This window comes from Monodon monoceros, unplaced genomic scaffold (assembly GCF_005190385.1).
Source record: "Monodon monoceros isolate NGI ecotype Baffin Bay Population unplaced genomic scaffold, NGI_Narwhal_1 Super_Scaffold_16, whole genome shotgun sequence".
In the NCBI taxonomy this organism is placed as follows: Eukaryota; Metazoa; Chordata; class Mammalia; order Artiodactyla; family Monodontidae; genus Monodon; species Monodon monoceros.
In genome coordinates this window covers 91100468-91112967 of record NW_021703772.1, presented here as the reverse complement: position 1 = coordinate 91112967, position 12500 = coordinate 91100468, and the positions used below count along the sequence as shown (strand labels likewise).

The 12500-nt window shown below is 36.2% G+C and overlaps 1 long non-coding RNA gene across 1 annotated transcript in view; it reads right to left on the bottom strand.

Annotated features, from left to right (window-relative positions):
* Positions 1-12500, bottom strand: part of LOC114896632 — a 368479-nt gene that overhangs the window by 183848 nt on the left and 172131 nt on the right. The window contains exons 4-5 of the long non-coding RNA XR_003793853.1: positions 11877-11980; positions 11327-11418 (exon numbers count right to left, since the gene is read on the bottom strand). This is a non-coding gene — a long non-coding RNA (uncharacterized LOC114896632). The remainder of the gene's footprint in view (positions 1-11326; positions 11419-11876; positions 11981-12500) is intronic.

Below are 12500 nucleotides of genomic sequence, written 5' to 3'. Positions count from 1 at the left end.
ATGTTTATTGCATCTTACATGTTCTCTGCTAAGTATCTCACTTCATTAACTCTGAGATGAAATTTTATTTCACATTTTAAGATTTCAAAAATTAAAATGTTTCTCCTAATTGTTGGCATCTGACAATTAGTTGGCAATTTTTTATTAATTGCTCAATAATGGTATGACACAAAATGATTGTGTCTTAGATTAGATGAAATATGATCTTCCATTCTCTGATGCTTTTCCTGAAATAAATGACAAATAAGAATTATAGTGGATTAAAAAACGAGAAGAAGGTTGCTAGGCTCCTTTTTAGACCTCCAAATAAAAATTTAAAACATTTAACAAAAAAAAGTCAAAGTCTTCAGTCTTTCACCCTAGTCTTCCGTGTTAGCTGTAGGTTTTTGGGGTAGATACCCTTTATCAGATTGAGGTAATTCTTTTTTTTTTTTTTAATTTTATTTATTTATTTATTTTTGGCTGTGTTGGGTCTTCGTTCCTGTGCGTGGGCTTTCTCTAGTTGCGGCAAGCAGAGGCCACTCTTCATCGTGGTGCGCGGGCCTCTCACTATCGTGGCCTCTCTCGTTGCGGAGCACAGGCTCCAGACACGCAGGTTCAGTAGTTGTGGTTCACGGGCCTAGTTGCTCCGCGGCATGCGGGATCTTCCCAGACCAGGGCTCGATCCCGTGTCCCCTGCCTTAGCAGGCAGACTCTCAACCACTGCACCACCAGGGAAGCCCGAGGTAATTCTCTTATATTCCTAGTTTCCTCAGGTTTCTATAATGTTTGCATGTTAGATTTTATCAAATTCATTTTCTGCATCTATAATTCTCCTTTTTTTGTTGTTGTTAACATGGCCACATAACACTTATTTTTTTTGAATGTTAAACTAACTTTGCGCTCCTGAGATAAACCCGCTTGGTCCTGATGTGATGATTTTTATACACTAGAATTGTTTGAAAGTTTAATATCTAGCATCTCTGGGGGTACGACTGATTGACCCAGTTCTATCTCAGGTATTCTGATAGCATTTTCTGCCGATGTCCTCGGTTCTTCTGATAACTGGGCACCCCTTGGCTCTTGCTGACTGCAGGCCCTTCTGAGTCTCTATAATGTTGATCATATTGCCTATGGTACAGGCAGCCTGTTTCTTTTTTTCTTCTTTGTTATTCTTTATTTTAGATATTTAAAACATTACACATAGAAAACCTATATTCTCACAACTCAGAATCATCAACTATTAATTTTGTCATATTTATTTCAAGCACTTAAAAATTTTTGATTGGATTATAGTTGATTTACAATGTTGTGTTAGTTTCAGGTGTACAGCAAAGTGATTCAGTCATACACATGGATACAGTCATTCTTTTTCACATTCTTTACCCATATAGGTTATTACAGAATACTGAGTAGAGCTCCCTGCGTAGGCAGCCTGTTTCCTGGCTTCAGTGTGAATATCTGCCAGCCTCTCAACTCAGATTTCACACCAAAGGAAACCAATTATCCAGAACTGGAAGACTTTCTTCTTACTTATACATTTAACAGAGCAAGTTCTCTTTTTATATACTCCTTCATCAATTCTATACAATCCCATAACCAGAGTAGACATCTCCTGTCTGATACTTATCTTTCCAGACTTTTGTCAATTTTTAAACATATCTATCTAGCCATTTATCCATCTATCCATCCATCTTTCTATTTATAGTTGCACATATTTGAAGTTATTCTTTGAAATCAGAAATGAGATAGAAAATACACTGTTTAGCAAATCGTTTATTTGTATAATTATTTTTAGCGTAAAATATGCTTTGATTACCTTTCCAAGTGAACTCATAACTTGTTGTTTGTTCTTTGTCTCTCCAATATATCCACTGCCTAGCAATAATAATACCCACTGCCTGGGTACCTCAATATTTATTTAGCCCATGTTTTTACTTGTATCAATAGTTTGTTCCTTTTGATTGTCAAGCATTATTTCCTTCTACGAATGTACAACAAATGGCTTATCCATTCAGCAGATGACAGACATTTGGGTTCTTTGCATGTTTTGGCTAATATGAATCAAGTTGAAATGAACATTCACATATGTCTCTCTTTGGTGGACATATATTTATGTTTCACTTAGGTAACTGCCTTGGCAAATAATTACTCAGCTGTAGAGTAAGTGTATATTAACTTTATAATAAGTTGTTAAGCATTTCACCAAAGCAATTATACTATTGTATCCAAGTAACCCATGAGAGTTCTTGTTACTCTACATTTTCACCAGTACTTGGCATTGTCAATCTCTTAAATTTTAGCCATTTTAGTGGCTGCGAAGTATGTTACTGTGACTTTAATTTATTGATACATCCCCCTGAGGACTCACTATTTTATGGCCATAGACTGTGAATGTATACTGTTTAGAATTTTATCTGAGAGAATTATTGGACACCTTTGGTTCCTTTTTTCTTTTTTTTCAAAAAAGATTTTCATTTGCTTCTGCCAGTTAGCTTGGGGCCCATAATGACTTCAGCCGCTTTTAATTTTCCACTTGACGCCTCTCAGATGAAACAGGTAGTGTGAATTTAAGCCATAAAATGATGTGAGCAAATAAAACATCTCAGGGAAGATGTTTTTCTTTTTCCATTAGTACCAATGTCAACTCAGGCACGTTTTCTTGCCGTCTGTTTCTGTGAGGTAAGTTGATTTCTTGATCCCAAGAGATCCATTTAGATTTTCAGCTTTATGCAGAGGCCTATTGCATTCCCCACCTTTCATAAGTCTTAGGCACCAAATGCCTTCTTCGGTATCTTGTTTGACCATCAAAACAGAAGCTCGGGGTAACTACTATTTAACAGCTTCCCTTGGAGCAAAAGCTACGTTCAATACTACCAAATTCTATTTTCAGTCTTTTCTGAAGTCTTTCTTCTGATCATTTTTTAAAAACCAGGTTATTCATTTAAAAGCAAACTTTTAGAAAAATGTTTTAAACAAGATAATCAATCTGATCTACCATATTGCCATAAATGGAAATCTCTTCCCATTTATTAAAGTATATATTGATATCCCTCACTATAATTTGAGTATTTCTTCAATATATATAATTTCTGTACATTAAATGCTGATCTTTTGTCAATGCATTTCAACTCCTTTTTTGCTTTAATAATGAATACTTTTCTTTATTATATATATTTTATATGTAGGAAACCTATTGGCATTTTTGGAAATTAGTGATTATCTTGACGTTATATGTAATGAACTGTATAATCTTAAAATATTCTTATTTTCTCACTCACCCTTTCAAGCATTTACGCTTCTCATTTCTTTGTGTCATCTAATCACTTTGGATAGAATTTCTAGATTATTATGATGACTTTAGTGGGAATGACTCCACTACCGTATCATAAGGCATGATGCTACTATTACCATTTACTTCTACTTTGAAAGTTTAAAATTATGGTAGGATGTTAACATTTGATAAACACAGTTTTGGCTTCAATTGAGGTACTCAGTATTTTATTTTATCCTTTGAACTAGTAATAGTGCTTTCTTGTATTTGCTTGTATTGAAACGTTCTACTATTAAAACAATTTGGACAAGGACTCTTTTTATACATGTCCTACTTTTATAGTCTCTAAAATTTTCATAAGCAATTATAAATTTCATAAGCATTTATATCATTGTCCTTTCTACTATTATTACTTTAATGTTAGACTATTTTTATTATAATAATTAAAAATATTTCTTCTATCTCTACCAAACTTTACTATCACATAATTCAGTTGTGGAATTAGTATCCCCTGAAGGTCTAAAAATTTTAAATGTAAACTTTTCTGAACCCAACATTATGGCAAGAGGCACAGGGAGTGGGCACGTTTCTTCCATGGCTGCTGCTCTGCTAATGTTTTCAAATTTATCTCACTTGTCAAAAATACAAGCTTTGTTGTACCTACATGAGACGATGTAATCATTTCATGATGTATGTAAGTCAAGTCATTATGTTGTACATCTTAAACTTATACATGTGCTGTATGTCAATTATATCTCAATAAAACTGGAAATAAATAAATAAAATAAAATTTTAAATACAGGCTTTGCATTTGGGTGTAAAATGAATCTGTTAGAATGACTAATTTCTTTTTCTCAAATAGACCTCTACTAGGAAATCCAAGACAAAATATTTTAAACCCTTCTCTTAAGGAAGTAAATTTATACCACACCTATCGTGGAGAGTTACAAATAAAATGAACTGACAGATATCAAGGTAATCATTACAGTATTAGTATGAACATTACAACAGGGGTGATGTATTAGTTCCCAAGGGCTGCTGTAACAAATCATTACAAAATTAGTGGCTTGAAAAGAAAAAAACCCAATAATTCTCTCACAGTCCTGGAGCTCAGAAGTCCAAAGTTAAGGTATTGACAAGGTTGTGCTCCCTCTGAAAGCTGTAGGAGAAAAACCTTCCCTGTTCCTACAGTTTCTTGGAAGGACACTTGTCATTGAATTTAGGGCAGATAAGCCAGGATGATCTCGCCTCAGAATCTTCAATTTCACTGCACCTGTAAAGACCCTTTTTCCAACTAAGGTCACATAGACAGGTTCTGGGTGTCACAATGAGAACACATCTTTCAGGGGGACTCCATTCAACCCTACACTACAGGTGATAACATTAAATTTCCTACAATCATCATTTTCAAAAAAAAAACAATTTATTCTAACAAGAAGGAAAAGGATTACAGTAATGACAGCCCCTCAGTTAAGGATCACATACTAAAGTCATGGCAATAAATTACTTTGAGTTAAAGAGCAGAATATCAAGGCCTTGCTCTTATAATAAACTAAGCTACGCAGGAACTCAAGCTTTTATTGCCAAGATACTGACTATGTAGAAATATAACTTAAGTGGAATGTCCCCTTTTCTTTTTCAAACACACACTCATTTTTCTCTGTGATTACTGTTGATTTTATGTGTTTATTTATAATAAAAAATAAAGACTATCCTAGACCTCATATTCTATGAAGCAACTAGGTTAGCTATTTCTTTTCCTTCCTAAGGTTTTTTACTGAATAAAATTGTGACTTCTGTCCTACGGTTTCAATTAACATTGTAATCAAGCTTGAGCAAAATTTTAAGGTTTTACATTTTCTATTTCCACATAAGATCGTTTTTGGTAATTTAAATTCTACTAGACAGCTCCTCTATTTGATCCACACATTCAAGCTTACTTGTAAAGAAAAAAAGAACAAAGTAGTAATCTGTGATTCCTTTATTTTCCTCTGTATTTGTGGATTTTTTCCAATTATCATTTCTATGGTGAGGTATTTGTGTTGTTTTTTTTCTTTTTTGCTTTGAATTGGTTAGCCAATAATTCATCTAATTCATTACTTTTCACAAACAACCAGTTTGTTAATTGATGTTATTATTGTCTTTTTCTTAACTATTCCTGATTTTGCTTTAATTAGTCTTATTCTCTGAGTTTATTTGGTTTTACGTTCTAATTAAATTAAATTTAAATAGCTCTGTGTGGCTAGTGGCTACTATTGTTGCCAGTGCAGCTTAGATGAAATCAACATTGCTGAGCCATTGATGGCTTGAATCTGGGGGTCTCCAGGGAGTAAGGGCATAATAAACAAATCCATGGTGTTGGAAGGAACGATGATGGTTATTCTGTTGTGGATCCGTAGTGACTAGAAGGTGGCAGAAAGTTTCTGGTGTTTTGTAATTTTTGTTTCTTGATAGGTATACTGTTACATGAATGTTTACTTTGTGAAAACTCAATCAGCTGTGCCTAATAAATTGTTCACTTTTCAATAAAAATTATATTTAAATAGAAAGAATATACCATGACTAAGTGGAAATATTTTTCGGCATGCAAGAGTAGTTCAGTATTAGTAATACACCGTCTGATTTTGATACCTGGCATTTGACAAACTGCAACACCCATCTTTGGCAAAAACATATAGTAAATAGTAAATGATGGATCCTTTCTTAATATGTACCTCATTTTGAAAGCCAACTAATAGGGAAATAGTAAAGACAGTCCCACTAAATAACAAGTCAAATTTACCCGTTATCTGCACTACTATGTAATAATGCAGTGAAGATATTAGCTAATGTAATTAGACAAAATAAAATATTTGGAAATTTGAATTGCAATAGAAGAGTAAAAATGCTCTATTATGACTGAATATCTGGAAAAGTCCTAAGAGTCAAAGGAAAACCACTGCACATAATAAGTGAATTTAGTAAGATGGCAATATATTAAACTAACATTGAAAAATTGGAAACTTCATATATGTAAATAAAAGTTTGAAGATACAAAGGAAGAGAAAATTCCATTAAAATGGAAAAAGATAAAATAAATAATTTAAGCATAAATATACAAAAGTAGACTCGAACAAATTGTAGGACCGACTAAAATCCAAAGTCTTACCATATGCTGTGTTGTGGGAATAGGAAAACAGGCACTCATACATTTCAACAGCTATGGAATAGAATTTGGCAACATTTAGTAAAATTTCACATGCATTTTCCCTTTCACCCAGCAATCATACCTCTAGAAAACCATCCCTAAAGAACTGGTAGATGTATTAAATGACCTATGTGTATAGGTCACCATCTTTTCATAATCCCCCAAAGAGTCTTATTTTCTAACAAAACTAGAATTCTTTCTTGGAGTCAGATCCTTTCTGCGAGTTCATACTAAGCATATTACCTCAATTTGGTATCAGAGGTCCTTAAACAATTTCACCAACTGAAACGAGCCCATATAATACTACAGTCCGGAAGGTATAGATTGCTCTTTTCAGGTCCAGATATAGATCCATAATAGTACCTGCAGGAGCTTTTCAACTTGTATTTTTATGAAACAACAAAAAGGATCTAATAGAAATGACTGATAATTCATAATGGAAATAAAATTAAATTACCTTAATATGAAAAAATTGTAGATGTTCAATGTTCTTATACTAATTTTAATTTTCCTATCCTTAAGGAAATGGTAGCAACTTTTAGCTTACAGAGCTCTCTGCTCCTGTGTGCTCTATAATCCTCATCTTTTTTTTTTTTTTTTCATTTTAACATCTGCTGATTTACTTCTTTGTGTACCATGTTGTCCTTATGCTAGGCTGCTGTTACTTGGACACTAATTCTTTGTGTCAGAGCCCTATGACTATTTCAAATAGTCTCTCTGTGTGACTGCTCAGTTTACTTAGAATATCCAGAGTATTTCTACAAAGGTTTGCCATCTCCAAAGCGCTGCAAAATGCCTGCTGCTAATAATGTGAGAAGTTGTTAAATTATCTTCCAGCTGATGCACCAGCACGCGATAGACTGAGAATTCTCCAGTAAGGTACTCAACGAAAGTGAGTCAAGAAATCCAGAGAATGAGTTTCACATCTTTTAAAACCTATCACCCACTCTTAGAGGATATTAACACTGGAGAGTGATATGGAAGGGAAAGATATGAGAAGAGGTTTCTTGGGTGTAGGGTGGTCAGAATTAGCAAGTGAAAATACAAGTTACTCAGTTACCTTTGAATTTCAGATAAAAAACAAATAACTTTTTCATATAAATATGTCTGAAATACTTCATGGGACATACCTGTACTAAAACAGTATTTGTTGTTTATCTGAAATTCAAATGTAACTGGGCATCCTGTATTTTATCTGGCAATTCCACTTGGGAGAGAGCACGCCCTGTGCTTTAAGTTCTGCCACCTACCCACCCAAAGGGAAGGGAGGTGCCACCTACCGTATTTCAAGTTTAAAAAGCAGAGCTTCTGCAGGGCCAAATGGAAAACTTGTTAGAAGAATGGCAGACAGAGTGGACTGGTTGACAAGTGCCCAGGAAATCTAGGGGTCCAGAGAAACCAGAAAGCTGCTTTGGCAGCAAAGCAGTAGTTGTTTCGAGATCTGTCTCCACCCCCAGAACTTAACAAGCTAAAGGACAAGAGAGTATTTCTGTGAACTTGATGTGGGCCAAATGGGGGAGAAACAAAGACCAGAGTGGTTTTGATTTTTATCCAAGGGATTCACTTGGGAGGTCAATGGGAATCCAACAGAGCAAGTCTTAGAGGGGCTGGGCCAAGGAGGACCAAGGCCAAAGGGAAAGAAAGCACTGCCAAGTGACTGAAAGCCCCAGTCAGAGAGGGGTCACACAGGTGCCCCCAACAAATCGAGAAAAGCACTCACAAGACAAAGAGGATAAAACAAATACGTATATACTTTGTTCTTTGTTTCTTTTTTAAATTGTTGGTGTTATTTTTTTTATTGTGGTAAAATATATGTAACAAAATTTATCATTTTAACCATTTTTAAATGTACAGGTCAGCGATATAAATACATTCATATTGCTGTACAACCATCACCACCACCATCCATCTCCAGAGCTCCTTCCATCTTGCAAAACTGAAACTCTATACCCATTAAATAATAACTCCCCATTTCTCTTTTCCTCCAATTCCTGGAAACCACTGTTCCTTTCTTTTCAACGTGTAATACTTCACAAATCTGCACGCCATGCTTGTGTGGGGCCCATGCTAACCTGCTCCGTGCTGCTCCAATTTCAGTATACGTGCTGCCCAAGCGAGAACTGTTGTTTTTAACTTCTTCTTTTTTATCTTTTGACCCCCTTCCCCCATATCTCTCACCCCCAACCTCACCTGGGGGCAACCACCAATCTGTTCTCTGTATATGGAAGCTTGGTATTTATTTTGTTTTGTTTTGTTTTTTAATTTAAGAGAGGTCATATGGTATTGGTTTTTCTCTGTCTGACTTGTTTCACTTAGCGTAATGCCCTCGAGGTCCATCCATGTGGTCTCAAATGGCAACATTTTACTCTTTTTATGGCTGAATAATATTCCTGTATATGTGTTTGTGTGTGTGTGTGTGTGTGTGTGTGTGTGTGTGTGTGTATACCACCTCTTCTTTATCCATTCATCCACTGATGGACACTTACATTGCTTCCATGTGTTGGCGATTATAAATAATGCTGCAGTGAACATAGGGATGCCTATATTTTTTTGAACTAGTGTCTTCATTTTCTTTGGATAAATACATAGTAATGGAATTGATGGATCATGTCATAGTTCTATTTTTAATTTGGGGGGGAACTGCCATACTGTTTTCCATCGTGGCTGTATCAATTTAGATTCCCACCAACAGTGCAGGAGGGTTACCTTTTCTCCACATCCTTGCCAATACTTGCTATTTACTGTCTTTTTGATGCCATTCACTGATTTTGATTTGCATTTCCCTGATGATTAGTGATGTTAAGCATATTTTCATGTGCCTGTTGGCCATCTGTATGTCTTCTTGGTGTGTGGTGGGGAGGTGTCTATTCAGGTCCTGTGCCCATTTTTTAATGGGGTTGCTGCATTTTTTGGTATTGAGCTGTATGAGTTCTTTGATACTTTGGATAGTAACCACTTCTCAGATATATCATTTGCAAATTACTGAATTGTGACTGTGTCTAATACTTCTACTATTAAAGAGTGATCAGAAAAGGCATGAGGCTTTCCAGAGTCTTCCAGTTGCACAGGTTAAATCTTACCCAACTGCATCAACTGTCAATGGAACATTACAGTCAATAAAAGTATTCTCATTACACACTATGAGTTATGTTTGCTCAAAATACCAGTTATTACTGTTACTGTTCTTAATCTATAATTAGCTTTTGCTAATGTTTTCCTGACTATGCAGCTTTGTTCTTTCATCAGAGTGCCCACTGTTTTGCATTATGTGGTACTCCAAGATGATGTCGTGGGGAGAACTTATCCGACTCTATTTTTGATGGGGAGGTTAGAAAACTTCCTGATTTGGCTTTGAGCCTAAAATTGTTCGACCTTCTTCCCACTTACTTCTGACAAAGACTTATTCCTTGATCTAGCCAGGCTCCTCTGAGCCCACTCCTCCACTAGGCCTCAAACTTGGCCTTGAACAAACATGTAAAGAAACACAAACACTTGAACAAATACTAACTTAATTTCTAACAGCTCGTGACTGTATCCCTAGGATGATCCCTAGCCCTCCTTGAAATGCCTACCTGAGAAAACTCAAGGCTACTAAACTAATTTACTTTTTGTTCCAGACAACACCTGAAGATAGGGTTCCTGTCTCCCAGTCTCTGTGGTGGGTGGGAGCCCAACTTCAATAAGCACCAGGTAGCAAACCCAGATGGGCTTCTCATGGACCAACCCCTCCCAGCATTTTGTAATTTTTCACTTCTAAACTTCACTGACTGCACGCCCACCCCCTTACTCCCTCATCTCCCCTTTAAAATGCTCGGTCACAGGACTTCCCTGGTGGTCCAGTAGCAAAGAATCTGCCTTACAATAAAGGGGACGCGTGTTCGATCCCTGGTTGGGGAACTAAGATGCCGCAGGGCAACTATGCCCACACACCACAACTACTGAGCTTGTGCGCCACAACTAGAGAGAAGCCCGCATGCCTCAACGAAGATCCCGCAGGCGGCAACTAAGACCACGATGGAGCCAAAAATAATAAATAAAATAAATAAATAAATAATAAATCTTTAAAAAAAATGCTCAGTCACCTCTGTACAAATCAAAGTTGAATTTTGTTCCTGCTGGATCCTTTTTCCTATTGCAAAACTATGTTACTGATTAAAATCTGTCCTTACCACTATAACTAGTGTCCAGCTTTGCTTATCTTTGACACTATCCAACACCAAAAAATATTTTTTCTATTTCCAACAGAACAGAATAGAATTTTACAGTTTGACACAGTCTGTTCCCAACAAGTGTGATTGAAAAACTCTTCTGGAGAAATGTCACTAAATTTTATATAGAAAAAAAAAAATCCCTTGTAAAAAAGTTTAACTATTAAGTAAGATCTAAACCTTGTTTGTAAATTGAGAAATTTCTCAGGGGATTTTAGTGTTCTAATGGACTTCGTGAATCAAATTTCCAAAGGGAAGATTTAAAATGCAGCATTTTCTTAACATATGTGACCATGGAATGCTTTGTTTTTAGAGCACCAATCCCAGGACATTCCAGAACTAATGTTCCAAGAAAAATATTTTTTTGAAAATCCTGGCTTAAGCATTTCGAACCCACCATCTACTACATCTAATTACACTTACATCTTATTTCTGTGACCTATGGAAACATCAGATGATGGCCAGTTTTTCTCAAAGTGTAGACTTTTTACCATCTTATCAGAACCATCTCAGTATATTTGTTAAAAATGCAAATTACTGGGCCATGCCCCAGACTTGCTGAATTGGTATACCTTGCAACTCTAATGGGAGGTGGGACCTGGAATCAGAATTTTTATACTGTCCAAAGTTGGATTCTTACCTACACTAAAGCCCAAGAACTCAGATGAGGAATCTTACCTGTGGCTGCCCTTTCAGGACCCATTGCTGAAATCATTCCCCAAAGTTTGCAGGTTTTTTTGGAGTCTACATTTTCCTTTCCAAGCAATAAGCTGAAGGAAGAAGCAGAAAGTTACTTAGGCTCTTTCTACAGAGAAAGAAAAAAATGAATTAAAAAAGTTCAGTGATTAACTTTTCCCACTCAGCAGGTGCTAACTTTCCATTGTCCTCTTAAAGAGGTAGCATTCCTTCCTCCCAAGTTATATTTCCAGGGGTGTTTGCTGGCTGTGTGTTACTTGAAAATTAAAGTGATTCTCTCCAGCCACTTCTCAAAAATTTGTAACAATTCCAAACTGACTCTGTACTAGTAAAAAGTTATTTCTATAAGAATATTTGTAAAAAAAAATCTCACTTGATCATGCTTTTGAAATCTAGATTTAAATTTATTTTATTCAATTTCTCCAGATTTAGAGAAAAAGCAATCGAACCATTTTAATTTTTAAAATCTAGAGTAAACATTCTGATTCCTTCAATCTTTTCAAGTAAGATGGAAGTGTTTCTCTTTTAATACCTCTTCCTCTTCTTCCTCTTCTCCTTCTTCTCTACCTCCTCTTTCTCCTTCCCCTTCCTTTCATTTCTTCTCCTTCTTTTTTGAAGCCTCTCAAGTTTAATTTTCTGTTCAAAACAGAAAATGAGATATGTATTGTTAACTATGCATACTGTAATGAGGCCTGCTTAAATGTCCTTTGAAATCTTTTATTTCTATACTTTGCAAAATGTTCTCCTCATTAGGGATGTAGGCTATTCAAGAAAATGACTCTTGAGGCTCTAGAACAGAGGCACTTAGGGGCTGAGGCTGAATGAACAATCAATTTGAGGAGAATGGTTTTATGCGTAGCTCTGGGACTTTTAATAACTGTTAAAAGAAGAAGGATTTCCCTGGTGGTGCAGTGGTTAAGAATCCACCTGCCAATGCAGAGGACACGGGTTCGAGCCCTGGTCTGGGAAGATCCCACGTGCCACGGAGCAACTAAGCCCGTGTGCCACGACTACTGAAGCCTGTGTGCCTACAGCCCGTGCTCCAGAACAAGAGAAGCCAACGCAATGAGAAGCCTGCGCACTACAATGAAGAGTAGCCCCCGCTCGCCGCAACTAGAGGAAGCCCGCACGCAGCAACAAAGACCCAATGCAGCCC